Here is a 17797-nt window from a genome sequence, read left to right as displayed (position 1 = left end):
TCAGTGATGGAAATCCTTATTGATATAATAATAATAATGATAATATCCGGAGTAACTACTGTAATAAAACGAATTTCGTTTCGTTTCATCAAGATGTAAGATTGGCCACTTGAAGTTAATTTCTATTGAGTGTACATATGCATGAGCAATAATTGAGCATAGATGTAAGTAAATGCGCAGACGCAGGAACAACTTAACAAGTCAAGTAGTAAATGCGTAGACAGTACTGATAAATAATAACGTTACGTACTTACGTATTGTGAGTCTGTGACTGCGTCACTGCAACTGTTCGAACTGTGATTGTTCACCAGATAAGGAGAGGTCCTCTTGGATTTTATTTGTGGTGCACCATTTCTCCTGTTTAGAAGGTATGCTCTTGTCTTGGTTGAATTTGTATACGCTGCTTAAACAGGCATTAGAGTTTTACGTAATTCTGATAAACGGGGCAGCAAAGAACCTAGAATTTTTATGATAGTGTTAGGTTAGTTTTTGTATGTTAGCCTATGCATGCATGTAATTGCAATCGAAACATCGTGCGTAGAATAAGAATATGCCGTATCATTTTTCTGAAGATGTTATGAGAGTGCCATATCTTAAGTAAGATCCTACTTATGAATGTAAATCCAGGCTAACTGTGCAGGGTAAGTGTTAAGTTAGACTAGGCCACAGACTACAGCACAGTATAGCCTAAGCCAAGGGCTGCATGCTGTTAGCTTAGGCATAAGGATGCTGTCCCAAATCAACTCCTCTAATACAGGGGGCCAGTTGAAGAAAGGAACAAATAGAGGGAACCCAGCTGAATGTCAGCTAGTGAAAACACAAGTGGTATTAAAGGAATAGCAGAAGTCAAGAGTTTCCATTCTTCAGCCTTAACCTGGACACTAAGATTCTTCGGAATGACAGCCCCAACCCAATTTAAAAACAAACAGCAAATTGGCACAAATGGAATGGGCGTAAGGGTATATAAGCCCCTGTCAATTTGTCATTCAGAATCTCCTTCCTTTCTTTTTCTTCATATTTTTCTTTTCACTAGCATATGTAGTTTTTTATTCTGTGGTATGTTTCTCTATACAGAATTGTTCCTTTTCCTCTGTTTGAGGCCTTCCTTTTTAACTAGTTAAATATACCTCTTTGGCATAGTTCTTATCTTAATTGCAATGTTGGATGTATCTCATCATGCTTTCCTTGCATTATCTTCGTTGTTTATTGTTTTTAAAAGAGGTTAAATTTTCCTTCGTAATTGTATCTTCCAGCAGAGTTAAATTTCCTTGTTTATTCTTGTCAGCTCATGTTGTTGTCAGAATACAAAGGTATAGTTGACTCCTCTGTTAATTTCAGGCATTGATTTGATTTTCAATTCTTATTTTGCATAGCTCTTTCTTGCTTTTGTTTAAAATTTAAACTGGACGTGTATGAAGTGGTGATCAGTTAAGTCATATAATGTACAGTCATTGCTTCGTCAATTTCCATGTACTGTACTCATATAATTCTTAAACATTTCATGGTTGATGAGGAAAAAGTCTGCAGTACTCCCTGGTTTTCTCACAGTTGCAACTAAGGTCTACATATAATAGCATGGGTCATGTATCCCCAATATGTCTAGTATGTATTTTCCATTTTGATCTCTAAGTGTTGCTTTCTTGTAGATCCTATATGACCATGGGAATCCCCCAGTGTGATGAAGGGTAGGTGTGTGGTTTCCTCTGTGGATTATGTAAGGCCCTGGTATTTTATTATTCTTTTCTTTGTTGCTGGTTGACATAAATTCCAGGGCAAGATATCCTGTTAGTAGCGTGTAGTTATAAAGCAATAAGATTTAATGTTTTTTTACTACACACTACTAATGAGATGTCTGTTGCTGTACTCTCCAATTTGGAGCTATGCATTATTAATAAACCACCATCTGTAGTATTGTTATCTTCTCTCTTAGATTCTTGAAAACAAGTACCAGCAGTGATTAATAACTTTTGCTGAAAATGCATCTCAGTAATGCACATGATTTTGCTTTCCAATGTTAATTCTAGCTATTCAGTAAGCTTTGTTTTTGTCAATCCATGTATGTTAGTAAGTTTTTTTTTCAAGGTTCCTAAAATTTCTCCAGTTTTATTATCCACAGATGGGAGTTGTTTAGAAATTAGGTCATGATCGATACTACTGCTTACCTGAACAAATGGGAAAGTTTCAAATTCCATGTAAACTGAACTACCATAAATATTGTCTGTGAAAAGACATTTGGCACATTATTTTTCAATTATCTACCTCAGGATAAAACCATAATATTTACCAAACATCTTGGTGGAAGCAAAATTAATGACAAGTTTCCTGAACCCCGCAATGTACCTGCAAGGTGTGCTTTCAATATTTTGGTAAGCTGGATACACTTACCACAGCAAGGCTAGCTTTGACCAGCTGCAATTGGTTCTTCTGAATTATGAAATGGTTCTTTTGCTAGTGTTCATTTGAAAATACTTCAGTAATAATACTGACAGCCATTTTGGTCTTGTGCCACTGCTCTGCATTCTTAGAAAAGAATGTAGAATGGGAAGTCAAGATCCAAAAATTGTAAAAAAGAAAAAAATGCACATTTCTTAAATTTTACAGTAATTTTGGGAGTGTTATCCCATTGTTTTGCAATCTTGACTGTTGGAAGAATACAGATTGGGTTTAGATGTAGTCTGGTATTGGCTACAATTTAAACAGCCTTAACATAACCTTATCCTAGGGCAGTGGTTCTTAACCCCAGGATCGTGACCCAACTTCAATGGGTCCCCAAGGGTTATAACTTTATGGGCTTATTACTTCCCCAGTACTCTTATTATAATTATTATTATTAGGGAAAATGTTGTATTAAGAATACATAATTCATTAATATCTAAGCAGAACGTGATAAAGACATAGCACTTTTCTTCCTCCACAGTGGTAAATAAAGACTGCACTTTCCTTCCTCCACAGTGTTAAATCATAGCCCAATTATACATTTAATTTTATGTCATGAAACAAAACCATTTTGGTTTTCTTTGTGGTAGTTAATGTATTGTTTCTTTCTCATGGGTCGTTGTTATACAGATGTGCTACTTGCATTAATAAAAATCTGCAATTAATTTTTGTGTCTGTAACATGTTTTCATAAGCATAATATAAAAAGAAAATGTTTATGAGGGCATGGGTCACCATGGTTAATTTGGACAAGAATTTGGGTCACTGCCAAAAAAGGTTAAGAACCATTGCCCTAGGGCATGGTTCCCTGACCTACCCAAACATTACCATGCCTGACCTGATCTAGGGCACTGTTCTGTGACATGGCTAACCTCCCTCCACCTTCACCCCCATACCTCCACAAGAAACATTGAACTTGTGGATTGGCCTAGGCTACCCTTTAATGGTTGAAGGTCAAAATCCTCACTTCTCCTTACCCAGTTCTGTTGAAAACAACAAAAAACAACAAATGAACAGCTTACATTGTTCAAAATCCTTGAGATCTGATCCTTAGTGTTCCAGCGTCTGCTTCTGGAAGAAGTTCACCCATTTATTCACCTCAGAAGCACTGCCTGAGTCATATTCACTTTTATTGGGAAGGTAAATTGGCAGCAGGTGATGTTTGGCAGCTTTTAAACATATAGACACTATTGGTTCCAAAAATGCCCAAAATGGACGCAGAACGTTCCAGATATCGCTTCTCGACACAGTACGAAGAAAAATAACTTTTTAAAAACTCTTTCTCTGTACCAGGTCTGGGTATTGCATTCTTTTTGAGAAAGTGACAAGGTAACTGTTGTGTTTTGTATACACTTGGGTTGCTTAGACTAAAATGGTCTTCAACATTGTTGTATGACTTCTAGCAATCATATACAATTGTGGTTTTTTGAAGCACGTTTTCCAGCAACATGCAACAGAATTTCAGCAGAGCAATCTGGATTGACTGAAGTTTGTCTGTGAGTCAGTACCACCAAGCATCCATTATCCACTGATCCTACAGCCATGGTTGAATTTTCTTTTAGCAAATTTTCCCAGGACCACTGATCTTGTTATCAGCCCACAAGATCTCTTAGCACACACCCGGCAGAATGGAAATGTCACAATCAGTATCACTCAGAGAGACAATCTGGATCCTTAAGAGACATGCCAATATCTGTTATATTAATTTCCTTGGCTACCTTTCTGTGTGTGTCTCTCTCCCCGCCCCTTTCTATTATGGTATGTTATTTTCTTTGGCTGCCTTTCTGTGTGTGTGTCCCTCCTTTCCCATCCCCCTTCCCTCCCCCTCTTCTTCTCTTTTCCCTTTTCCATGTTTTATGACAAAATAAAATGTGTTGAGATTGAGCACTATTAAAAATTTTTATAGATTTGTAAGGACATAATTTTTAGGTTTCTGTAAAAGAAAACTGTTGTGCTGGCTTCGTTTGTCCGTCTGCACTTTTTTCTGTCCACCCTCAGATCTTAAAAATTACAAAGGCAAGATGGCTCGAAATTGGTATGTTGATCATACATCCTCCAATCATCAAATGTATCAAATTGCAGCCGTCTAGCCATAGTAGTTTTTATTTTATTTAAGGTTAAAGTTAGCCATAATCATGCTTCTGGCAACAATGCAAGATAGGCCACCACTGCGGCCAGGCCACCACTGGGCCGCGGTTAAAGTTTCATGGGCTGCGGCTCATACAGCATTATGCCGAGACCACCGAAAGATAGATCTATTTTCACTGGCTTTGATTATATGCTGTAGCAGCTGTACAGAAAACTTGATTGTGTGCTGAAGAAGCTTCGGCACATTTCTTGATTTTTATAAAAGTAATGTACAGGTTATTCAAATCAAAATTTAGCTTGTTGACCTTTAGAATTTGTGAAGTGTTTAATTAAACTCATGTGGTAACTATGAACCACCTGCATTATGAGGATCACACTAAATACTACTCCTGTTAAACAACTGGAGTCTTTTAAGATTTAAGACGTTATAATCAAATGGGCATTTCTCCAGGAGGTGGAAGACATGATTCCGAAGACAGATTCTGGAATCCATTTACGAGCTGAAGACGGCTTCACAGGATCCTGGAGTCTTTAGAAGACGCTATAATCCAATGGGCAGCTCTTCAGGAATGCTTCAGGAACTGAGGACTGCTTCAAAGGATCCTGTATTTGTAAAGACATCTTTCAAGAATGTTATTTTAATAAATGTCCAGAAATTTTCAGCCTTAAGTGACCCAACAGTAAAGGATTTTTGGCTGAGCTTTGTTATTTTCATTTCAAAATGGACTCTGTGGGTAATTCTAGAACAGCAGCAGGCGCTAATGGTGATGGTCCGGAACTGCCAGTGGCATCAGCATTGGTTCAAAACCCATCAGCAGCTGCCCCTGTACCTACACCAAGATATGTCAGTTGTTTTTATATGACCGGAAGGTAAATGGGGCTGGTGCTGTCCGTAGACTTTTGCTGACTATCATTAATTGGATTAGCCTAATCTAGCTGTGGGTATGGTACAGATATGGCAATGGTATTGTATGGGTATTGGTTTGGAATGGATGTGAGTATGGGTATGGTTATGGTAAGGATATGGATATGGGTGTCAGTGCAGGTATGGGTATGGTTATGGGTATAGGTATTGCTATGGCACAGATATGGATATGGGTATGGTACAGATATGGGTATGGGAATGGTATATTATAGTATGGATATGGGTATGGGTATGGAATGGATATGAGTATGGATATGGGTATGGGTATAGGTATTGGTATGGCACAGGTATGGATATGAGTATGGTACGGACATGGGTATCGGTATGGGTGTGGGTATGGTAATTGGTATAGGTATGGGTATGGTACAGATATGGGTATGGGTATGGTACAGATATGAGTATGGGTATGGAATGGATATGGGTATAGGTATGGGTATGGTAGTTATGAGTATGGGTATGATGCAGATATGGGTATGCATATGGTACGGATATGGGAACTAGCAAATGCAAGCGATAGTGAACATCTGCTAGTTGAGTTTATAAAGTTCATTGTCACTAGCTGTTATATCTCCATGTAAATAAAGGCTGGCTGGGATCGGTGCTGGTACCATCGCATATAAATTTTAATTCTGCAGCTATACATGTCTCACAAAGACTGGAGAAATATCCAATAATCCCTTCTTGCGCAGCCATTGATGATGTTCATCAAGGTTTCCCAGAAGCTGAAACAAATGGGGGTATAATATAAAACTGACAGAGTTAAATTCTTCATGTGTCCCAATTTCCTGAAAAAACATGTGTTGGACCTTCCATTTTGGCATTAGAAACAAGAAAGGAGTGAATGATTGTGGGTCAGAGCATGGTTGTATGATTCATATCAGTCAAATGCATTCTGATTTGTTAGATTTATTAAATCAATTAGGTCCAACACATGACATGGGTCGACCAAAAATACAATAAGAGGGTTTTAAATTTCCCATGACCGGGTCTGGTTACCACACTGTGGTTAGCTTAGGAATTAATGGGTGAGAGGAGAGAGACACTATGGCCATCTTAAGAAGTACAGGAGCGAGTTGTTGTATGAGAGAGGGTTCACTTCACCTTAGGATTTATAAAAATTTCTTTTCTGCTGTAAAGCTGGTGGTCAGTGATTTGAGGGAAATTGATTGGGTAAGTGGTTTTATGGGTAGTTTAGAACATGAAAATCTTTTATTCTATACCTTTTCCATTTGGAGACAGTGGATAGGAAATAAAGCCCTGACCTGTTGTTCTGTAAACAACCCAGGAACCATTGCTGAATGAAGGAGCAAGATTGTGTCAGTGAAAATTTTTCTGAGACTGTCAAAATCACCATATTTTGTGTTATCGAGCTGAAATGGCATCAGGAATAGCTTAGTAGTGATACTGATTTTTGGCCTTGGCTGGTCATTATACTGTAGATTCTTCTCTAGGGAAAGAATGCTATTTGGTGGATCAAAATCCAAAAACCTTAGAAGAATTTTTGTAAAATCATAGTGTTGGCATTGCAGAAATATTAATTTTGGAAATTCTTGATTATAGCATAAGAATGCTGGTTGATTGGTCTACATTTCTGTTTGGGTACATGGTCTGGCATTGGCTAAGACTAACCAGAAAAACATTAACTTAACTTTTCATAGGGTGTTGTGCCCTAACCTAACCTAGGATGCTGTCCCTTGACTTGGCCAGGGAGGCAAGTAACACTGAACACTGGACGCTTGGACTGGTCGGTGCTACCCCTTAATATAAATAGGTGAAAATCCTCTTTTCATCATAATGATAAAGTATACCTAAAATGACAAATGAAAGGCTTACCTACATTTAGAATCATTGAGCTTAAAGTTGTCAGGTTCTTTCCTTATTTTAGACACCCTCACGTGTTTCGAGTTGATTGTGGAAGTGCTAGACCCAAGTTTTAGTATTTGGTCTAGACGATAATGTGTTTGAGAGACAGTTTTAGGTGTGTCATGTATAGGTGAACATGTTTAGTTACTGTATTTCCTGAAACAATGGAAACTTACACTGAACACCTTTCACATACAATGTTTGTGGATAAGTTTGTTGGCACCTAGGGAATTCTGTGGTGTTGAATTTGTCACAAGTTGAAACACAATAAAACCATTCACTTCACATTGGCTTGAATGGGTGAGGATGGCTGAATCTGGATCTGACTGCAGGTGTATGGGGGGTAGATGAATCATACCATTCTGATCCAGCCCGATTTGTTGGATTTCAAAAAACCTATAGTCCTAGGGTGCAATCTAGGCCAATCGGGCATATGATGGGATGTGTCGCTAATTAGGTTGTCAGGGCGCCACATTATGGCCTCGTTAAGAACTGTGGAAGTGAGTTCCTACATTACACAGTTCACATCAACTTGGGAGTTAAGTTGTATATGGTAATTAGCAGTCGGTGAATTGGTGGAAATTGACTGAGAACATGGTTTCAGGGTGCTTTAGGATATAGCAAACTGCATTTTTCTATGATTTTTCATTTGGAGGCTATGGAAAGGAAATAAAGCTCTGACTTCTTGTTCTGCATTTTACCTTAGCCTAGTGAAATTGAGATATCTAAGAAACTTGAACTGTAATACAATCATACTTAGTCTAAATATGTGCAGTAGCCAAAAATTGTACTTGAGCTAGGCTAGTATTATAACCCACTTCCAGCTTCTGTTGCTTAGTTACTGCTGTTTAGTAGGAACAATTTTCCTGTCAAGTTATGCCAACTGGCATCATTTTTAGGCAAGGGTAACGGAGAGATGACTAGTGGGGCTTATGGATTGATATGTGTAAACTAGTAATGCAATGCAGTAGTTCAGCATAGGTGAAGCATCATGGTCAGGTATGATGTGACATCCTGTAGGTTAGATTAGGTAAGCTTAGGTTGATATGAATTGTATCCATGTAGGCTAACTGCCATTGTCACATTTTCATTAGGTCCTGAATTTGTAAATTTTTATTATTTTATTTTATGTGCAAGTACAGTATATGATGGGGATCCACGTCATTAATTGAATGCCCATTTTGGTCTGTGATGATTACAATCTGCTCGAGTTTGCATATACATTTTTGTACATTTTGTGTTCAAAATAAATGAACTCTGACTTTTGCATATTTTACCTTATTTTGGTTTATGAAATTGGCCCATTTCATATCAACAGCACCCATATGTCAGTAAGATTCCATTTCACTCATATGTGTCCACTTTGCACTTTAACAGTACATACTCAAGTAGCCTTGGCTAGCTCATTGTATTATCTGTTATCATGACCTAATATTGATACCCCAGAATGATTAGAAGGGGGATCAGATTTAGTGTTTATGGAAATATTTCTGTATATTCAATCAGCTTTCAGCTTTATGCATGAATATCCACTGAAACTATTTTTGATTTGTACATTACTACTATTATACATGTTACCAATTGGAAAATCCATGTGATAGATCTTTGGAGATAACATTAATTTACAGCACAGCTTAGAGCTCTAAAGATACTCTGACATGGTTTGTTAGCAGATTGATTACTTACATTGTTGTTAATACTGATAATCAGTTTGGCCCATTTTTTTTTCACTTTTGAAAACTGAGAAAGCCTAAACTAATTTCTTTTCATAGGATTAACAGTATTTCTATGAAGGTAAAACAAGATATTTGTACTTTATCAGTTTCTTATGTATGGTGAGAAGTTAGCATAGGTGGAATAGGCAGTTAATCTCAAATGGGTGAATAATAAAAAGTCTGCAGATTGTCCCGCTAGCTAGCTCTGTAACACCAAGGATTCAGGTTACTGTTTACTATACTGTATTGACATTTTTCAGACTGGGGGTGATTTCTGCCAAGCTCTTTTTATCATCTGATAGAAGCACTAGTCATGGACCTCAAAACTATTACCTAGGATCAGATGCATCTGTTCTGTTATATCGCTGCTAAGATGATAAAAAGCATCTTTCTGTGGACCAGGTTTGCCTTGAAGTGCTATATACAACTATAAGTAACTTTAGCTCCAGTTTAGAATTTGGGGCACAGTCTACAGAAAGCTATATGGTATGTTACTTCTCATTCTTCAGTGAAGTCTTTTATTTTGTTTAGCATGAGTATAGTTTACAGATAGTGCATTATATTCCTTCTAATTTTCATTGCCTGTCCATTTGCATCCTCTGGGTAGTCGGTATAATGATTTCATTCAGACATTAATATTTAGGTTAAATATATTCTTGATTTATACTTTTTCAGCTGTTGCAATGTCACTGGTAACTTCACTTTCCTTACATTGTTATGACAGTGTGGAAAATATTTTCCAAGGAGGATGGACCCTTCATAAATTCCTGTGCCTGTAAGTCAAAGTCAAGAGTAAATCAGTGTTATAATGTCATAGAGATTTTTTCTAATATATTTTAGGTTGCTTTTAGAGGGTCAGTCGGTGAGAATGCAGAAACACTTTCATGATAGCATAGAAGCATATGTTTCAGTTCATTAAAAGATGTAAAAATATATATGAGACGATGGTGGTCAACATTTTGGTGGATGGAGTGGTGAAAGAAGTCAGAGAGAATGGACAGTAGTGTATACCAAAAAAAGTTGTGGGATAAGCAGATATGTTGTGAATGGAGAAAAGAAAGGCTGCTCTTTACAGATGAAACATTACTGAATGTGGATAGTGAAGAGACGTTGCTCCAGGATGCCCCACCTAAGGAGATTTTTAGGTAGCTTCTTCCAAAATGTGATTTGTCTCTTCAGTTGTAATGTCTTCATATAAATAATATATGCTGTCCATCTGGTTATCATGCTAAAGACAAAAAATTTATGAAGGTGATTGACAGAATTGGAATTGTTTTATGCTGAAGAATTCAACTTGTGGGTGGTTGTATACACCCCCAAGGCAGAGAGAGAGGTAGCAAGCTGTTACCTGCTGGACAGATGAATTTGAGGGTGATTTCATGGCAAAGGCATCCTGTCCTTCACCTCTGTGGATGGTATGGATGCATGTCTCCCCCTCTCTAGACAAGGGGAGAGAGGGATATACAACAAAACAAAACTGTTGGTCTTATTAGCAAGTTTTATTGTCTTTGACATTCTTGGGTTCTTCCAAGCTTTTTTTTTTCTTTTTTTTCAAAGTACATAATGACACAACTCATTACTTAAGCCCAAAAGTCTAACAGTTGCAATATCCCTTAAGTCCAACAAGCTAGAGGTGGGATTCTTTCCTCAGCTCTCCCAGACCAGGAAGGTATTCCTGGGTGGGTAGAACCAACCAGTTGGTTCAGAGGTTTACTCAGACTCCACCCTCGAATGATTAATGCCTCCTATGTAAAGACCAAAGGTTTGTACTGTATGTGTAGGTGCAAAAAGAAAATTTTTAAACTAATTTGTATTTTTCCTAACCAACATGAAGGTCTTTACATGTTATGGCCCACCTCAGCCACCCCTCATTCTGATACCTGGCCCGAAAGGCAAAGTGGATTGCAGGCTAACGAGTGGATGGGGCTACCCCCACTGCCGTCGGTGGCTACCTTTGTCTGAAAGTTCAACGGTTGTTCCAGCTCACAATCACAAGCTAAATCTTATTAAAAGACCTTCAGGTTTGTATGTTAGGAAACATACAAATTACTTTAAAAATTTGGTCTTTTTCCTGATATGTATACTTATTACAAATTTAGAGCATTTTATAAAATCTTGTTCATTTTGATATTTTCTTGATTTGTAAAATTTCTGTTTAGAAGTGTATGGTAACTTATTCAGATCTTCAATATACAATTAAGCTTGGTGTGGGATCTGGAAGCATCATTGTCACCTGTAGAAGTCACAATTCTTGCCTGATTGGATGGCATAATTCAGGAACTTCATCTGTAAGTATACGCAGGACAAAACACACTTTCATATTGAAAAACAGGAGTGTTGACTTCATTAAAGTTTAAATAGTTCTCATTAGTGGGAATATCAACATCCACTCGGGTGTGAATGGCAACATCCGTGATGTATCCAGTATTGCTGTCACATATAACATGTTTATATCAAACTGGTTCCTCTTTGGTCTAATATACTGCTCTAAAATAAGCTACCCTTTGAACAACACAAGATTTTTTTCAGTCACAAGTTTTTGGAGTGGATGAAAAAATCTTGAAAGTTGTTCATGTATCATTCATAATTTTCCTTATTTTCCACAGTCTGCCCTTATTGTTTAGGTCTTGGAAATCATTGTCAGTAAAGTGCAGAGAGCTAGAAGTGGTCTGGCATTGATCATGAGGCATAAGCTTTGGAAACACTGGCGTTTGAATCATCATATCCATTAACCAGTAATCCATGAAAATGCTTCAATACATGGGGTCTAAGTAATGTTACCACGAGAAATCATGTTATTTTCCTCAAGCAAACATCTGTCCACTTTTTTTTTTTTATCTTACCTGAGCCTAGTGTAACCTTGCACGCCTACATCAGAGAAAAGACCTTCACCTCACCAGCCTCACTTTCATCACCGATAACCTCATTTTCACATTGCTCACTTATTTATATTACTTTCGGGATTACTGTGTTCTTACTTGGATCATCAACATCATCATCTACTGTAAATGTAAATCACCTAAATCTTTCAATCTGACATTATCTTTCTGTCTCTCGTGATTCTCTGTCAGAGTCAGCAAGCTCACCATCTTCCATTTGTTAAAACTCCAACTGGCAAGATATATCTTCCTCTGCCAATATCTTTTTAGATATTTTACACCAAACACTCCCATCTCCCAGTACACCAGATTCACCGTAGGTAGTAGTGGGCCATTGACTAGCGGTAGATTTTGCATTACCTTCCATCATGAGATCTGAGCGGCAATTGCCATACCACCCACACAGCACTGCATTGAAGCTGGAGTTGCCAAATGGTTGTTTATGATAGAATGTTTTCCCTCAAATTTGATTCAGATTTAAAGTGTGAAGTAACTTTTCTCACATGATCATAGCTGGACCCCAACCCAGCATCTATTTTTAAGCTTCATGTGATCGTAGCTGGACACAAGGGGTTAAAGAGAGTGCTTTCACTGGCTCATGTCCCCTTTAGAGCAAGTCATTGATCTTTATGCGTAGAAGAGAAGTCTTTATTTCTAGCAGTTAGTCTTCCACTGGATTCGCATCTGCTCTAGGTCTCATACCCAAGACACACTCTTCAGAGAAGTTGACTATGGATTCCATGGCTATTACAGCTTTGCCTTCTTTTTATGAGGAGAGTCTTTTTTGTCAAGTAAGAGGCTTCAGGACCTATTTCAGTGAACGTAAGGCTTCAGACCTTGTTACTTTCTTTATTTCAGCCACAGGAATAATCTTCCGAAGGATATTATTTCTCAGTGGTTCAACCAAGATTTTTGTTGGAAAACCTAGGAATCTAGGCTGACAAGGTTTATGTTTTTTTCCCTTTGTTAGTTCAGCATTAGTGACCCTGATGTTTTGATGCCAGATAGCTTACACTCAGTTGCTTTATATTGTTAAATCTGCAGTTTCATCTCTAGCTTTTTGCCATTCTAGGAGAGGGTACTTGTATTGTCAAAACATTTTTTAAAAATTTTTGTGTAATGTGACTCGTAGTTCTTTTGATATTTGCTCATTGCTTTTAAAACTTGTATGAATTATAAGCCTATGTTGGACACATTCATATATTTTATTTTTTGTTTTGTCTTGTTATAAAAGGTGCTTTATGCTCAGGATATGAGAGTAAATTGGAAGTCATGGTGCTTTTTTTTTTCTAATAATTTAGTAATTATGGAAGGACTTTGGATATGGAAACTGCATTAACGGACACTGTTGAAAATTACTGAATGTATTAATAGAAAAGTAAATCTCATAGAAGAAAAAATCCTTAATCAACTGAAGATACATTTCAGTTTAGCTAATAATTACAGTCCATAGCTTACAATTTATGTTCTAGGGCACCGTTGCTGAAATCTTGTGCAGCTTCAAAAGGAAGATGGTGTCATTCCAGTCAACAAAAATCATGGTCTATTTTCTTTGTGCTGGTGGCAGCCTGTTTTGCATTCATCTCACAAAGCTGTTATTTTCTTGTCATTCATATGTTGTGTTGATCATATTAGTAATTCAGAAAGGCTTTGCTGATAACCTATCTATTGCTAGGTAGATGTCTAGAATTTGTGAGTAATGTGTCATTTTCAGGTAGTAGAGATACCAGGTCATTAAAATAAATCAGTTACATTGTGCACAAGTAAAGTGGAAGAAATACTGTAATCCTTTTTATGGACTGTTGTGTCCAGTTAGGATTCCTTTCTGGTGTCGGGTGCCACATTGTATTTAATATCCACATGTTGTATTGCTTTATTTTTTTAAATTCATTACTGTAATATGTTATGAAGACAACTCCAATGAGCTGTTTACTCTGTCATATACAGTATTGTAATCCGTAGATTATAAGCTAGTTGATGAGACTGCAGTTTTGTATAATTTATAGAGATAATATATTTTTGCTACCAATGTTATGAAAGTGAGAACTTTAAATGCTTTCAGAGAGAAAATTTTCACAAATACAAGTTTATGATCTCTCTGTAATTCTAAAAACTGAAACTTTTTGTGGAGGGAAGTATCTATTTGCAAAAGCCAAACAGAATGGCTATATTTATAATAATGCTGGTTTTAAAACGTGTTTTGCTTACTGTAAACAATTACCATATTACAGAATATGACATTGTGATCATGTGCCATTTGCATTCTGGTAATTTTTACATTTTCAAAACCTCTGGTGATTGAGCACTACTGACATCCTCATTGACATTAGTTGCTAGATGAAACATGATTTAGAGACAATTTTTTGTAAATTAAGAAGGTTGGGCTTAAAAAAATGCAAATGACTCAATTTATAAAAGCAGTAAATTTCAAAGAAGCAAAAGGGTGATTTTGCCAGTTTCAGATGTCACTTTCACCTATTCCAAAATGTTTTGCAGCCTGCACATTGTTTGTTTTATTCAGTCAGCCGGTGCTGTAGCCTCAGCTTTAATTTATTGTTATTCTTTCAGAAGATCTTCACTATTGCGTGCAGGATGAATAAAAATGTATTTTATTTTCACCTATGGAAGTCACCATTGAGAATTAAGAAATTTTAGCAAGTTGACAACTTTAACTCAAGTCTTAATAAATGTGCAATAGGTACAGCATATAATGTTGGCAAGCAGCTGTCTTGATTTGGTTGTTTATTACAGTATTTGCTTTTGTTTATGTGTACCAGTGTTTACCATGAAACACAGAGTGATTTTTAGTTATAAGGAATAGTATTGAATTACTATAAGGAATAGTATTGAATTACTATTAGAAAATCCACAAGTTTGGTAAGCCTGGTTTAATGCATAACAATTTGCATTTACCCTACTAGATTTCAGCTTCTAGGCCTATTACTTAGTCAAAAAGCTAACTTATATGTAATGTGCATTACGACCCATGTACATTAACCTTAGCCTAGCGTAATCTACCAAAAATATATCTTGCATGGTACACAATATACTGTATGTGATGACAGTTACGTTTTTGCGACAAAATTTTGAGGTTCACATACATAAGATTGGATGATACACTAGTATGTAGGTTAATTATGGTTCTTTAGATGCTGTATATTTTTGAGTTTTACAAAATGTTTTTGTTGGAAACAAAATGCAAGATTTGAGTTCCAAAATCTGAAAAAAATCCAAAAACCAAAACATAGCTGGCCCAAAAAATTTTGGATAACGGATTGTGAACTTGTATCATTAAATTAAATTATAATCTTTGAACTGAGAGGTACAGTTGAGCAATTATTTCCAGTTTAAGTGTTTGTCATGTGAGAATTTCATTTGGTTAAATTCAGTTGTCAGATGATAGGGAAAATGTTTCTTCAAAAATAATTCGTCTTAACCCATAAGACAAGGCCAATCTCTGTTTCTCTAGTTTTTCAGTGTAAGGTCGTTCTTGGTGAGGCATGTGTGAAGCAACATAGATTGCATAGATTACTAATGAAGAGGGTGAAGAGATCAAAATTAAAATACAGGTATTGTCAAAGAGTTCCAGAATATGAATAATCCAGTTAGGAATTTCTGTCAGACTGGCATTTGCCTTTATTTAGTGATATAATGTGTTGCAGTTATGTTAGTCTGTTCTTCAGTCATTGCTTGTAGTAAAAGAAACTACAGTGCATAGTTGCATGAAAGGAAATTTGGAAAAGAAAAAGCAAGGATTATATAGAGTAAATATAAAAAAGGGTTCAGTATCCTGACTTCAACTTGGTTCTGAAGTTTTCATGTAATAGTCAAGCATTAATAGATTTATATTTCATATTTACTATTAGTGAGATGGAAGCACATTATTTTCTTTATGCAAAAACTATTATGCAATATCTTAGCATTATGATGTTTGTAGCATTTCCATTTTTGATGAATGATTTGTATTCAATTTAGAACTTTTCACATAGCCATTTTGTGTTCGTTATTCTATCATCTGTGTTCCCAATTTCAGTAAAATGAAGGCTCCGTGCACAAAATATATGAATTTTCACTAAGGGTTATCCTACCATCTGTGTTCCCAATTTCAGTAAAGTGAAGGCTCCACACACAAAATATATGAATTTTCACTAAATGTTAGTCAGTGTTTAGGAGGAGAGGTTGGTCTTCATAAAATGACTGTATGCTGTATATTAAGTACTTTTCTGTGCACATTTATTTCTCTTTGTATGTATTCCAGTATAGAGGAGAATACTTGATATTCCATTCTGCTTTTAACTGGAAATTGCTTAAAATGTATTGTTCATTTTACGTTATATATTTCCTGTAAAAGAAAAGTTATTGAATTACGATAAGAATTTTTCAACATTTGGTTTCAGTATTACTTAGTAGATGAAAAAGGTAGAAGTAGATGGGAAACTTAAGGAGTAATTATGTAGTTTAATGCCATATATCATTTAGTATCTGCAACAAACACCAGATGGAACAGTTAAGGGCTCAAGTCCTCTTGCCTTGAATTGGCTAATAGAGATATGCACAGCTATTGTTTTTACACGTACATATGTCCTGTTGAAGTAGCTTCCTATTTATGAACTCGCACAAATGTTTAAACATCCAATTGGATATTAAGGTTATATGTTTGGAGACTGTTTAATAGTATAATTTTTATAGACAAAAGCACCAAGAAATAGCAGAAACACATATATGCTAAAATTTTTGTTAATGAATATTAGAAATCTGGCATTCAGTTTATAGACTATAACATACATAATCCAGGATTAAAAATGATAGAAGAGGATTCTGTTGATTGATTATTTGGGGTTTTCTGGAGTGCACTCTGTTACTTGAGACTATGAATTTATGAAATGCATTTCGAGTTTGGCATCCTAATGAGACAGTTATGAATCTTGTAAAAGCTTCAGTTCATAGTGCAAGGGACAAAATGACACTGTAAAAAAGGGATTTTGACAAAGGAAAATCTATTTCTGAGGAAGGTCCTGTGTCAGCCGGAGAAATTCCATTACAAGCACGAATTTCTAGGTACAATATGCTAGATATACCAGAGAAAAAGAGCTTTCAGGAAAGCTGGGTTACCTCTCCAGTTCGGCGTCTTCTCTAGGAAGACGTCGGTATAACAATTAGTGAAAGATCACTACCACGATTACTCAGATCTCTCCCTATCAAAACCCCGAATAGAGCGGTGAGCCGTTACAGCTATTACCACGCCAGGGTGGCGACACTAAGCGCCACCTACACTCATTCCGGCATAGCACTAACCCCAGACTTGGCATGTGCAAGAAAGGGGAGCAATAGAGTGAAGTCGGGAGGTCACCAGGTGACCGCAGGACCTTCCTCAGAAATAGATTTTCCTTTGATAAAAATCCCTTTTCTGGTCCAGTCCCGTGTCAACCGATTGAAAATAGTGACAGAAGAATCATGCCAAGGCTGCAAACTACGAGGAAACAAGGTAATCTGAAGAAAAACATAAATTACAAAGCAGTTTAATGAGGAATCTCTTACATGTAGAGAACACTAAACCTAAGGCACATCAAAGACTTAAAATGCAGAAGTGATCAATACGGCCAGGGGAAGGGGTCCCCAAAACCACTCAACACTACTAAAGCACAATATCATACGAAAATTGCATAGGTTCAATGGCACATACAATCTTAATTGGTATACACAATCTTAAAGCTACACAGGTAAACTTAAGCTAAACACGTAAGAGATCAAATCAATTGGTAAACAAAATATACAGTGCATATACACATATCTGGGGTACATGGAGCAAAATAAAAACCGCCCAGTACCTCACAAGAAAATACAATCGTAACATGTCAGATTACAGTTTCCACTCAACAGAGACAATATACA

General features: G+C 36.6%; 1 long non-coding RNA gene across 1 annotated transcript; it reads left to right on the top strand.

Moving 5' to 3' along the window:
• Window positions 1-230: 230 nt before the first annotated feature.
• On the top strand, window positions 231-15963 carry LOC136851919 (uncharacterized). The gene is made up of 4 exons (XR_010856999.1): window positions 231-368; window positions 9287-9512; window positions 9702-9801; window positions 14474-15963. It is a non-coding gene; the product is annotated as an uncharacterized lncRNA (long non-coding RNA).
• Window positions 15964-17797: the final 1834 nt, after the last annotated feature.

This window comes from Macrobrachium rosenbergii, chromosome 24 (genome assembly GCF_040412425.1).
Source record: "Macrobrachium rosenbergii isolate ZJJX-2024 chromosome 24, ASM4041242v1, whole genome shotgun sequence".
Lineage (NCBI taxonomy): Eukaryota > Metazoa > Arthropoda > Malacostraca > Decapoda > Palaemonidae > Macrobrachium > Macrobrachium rosenbergii.
The sequence above is the reverse complement of the archived record's forward strand: the minus strand, read 5'-3'. Positions and strand labels throughout refer to the sequence as shown.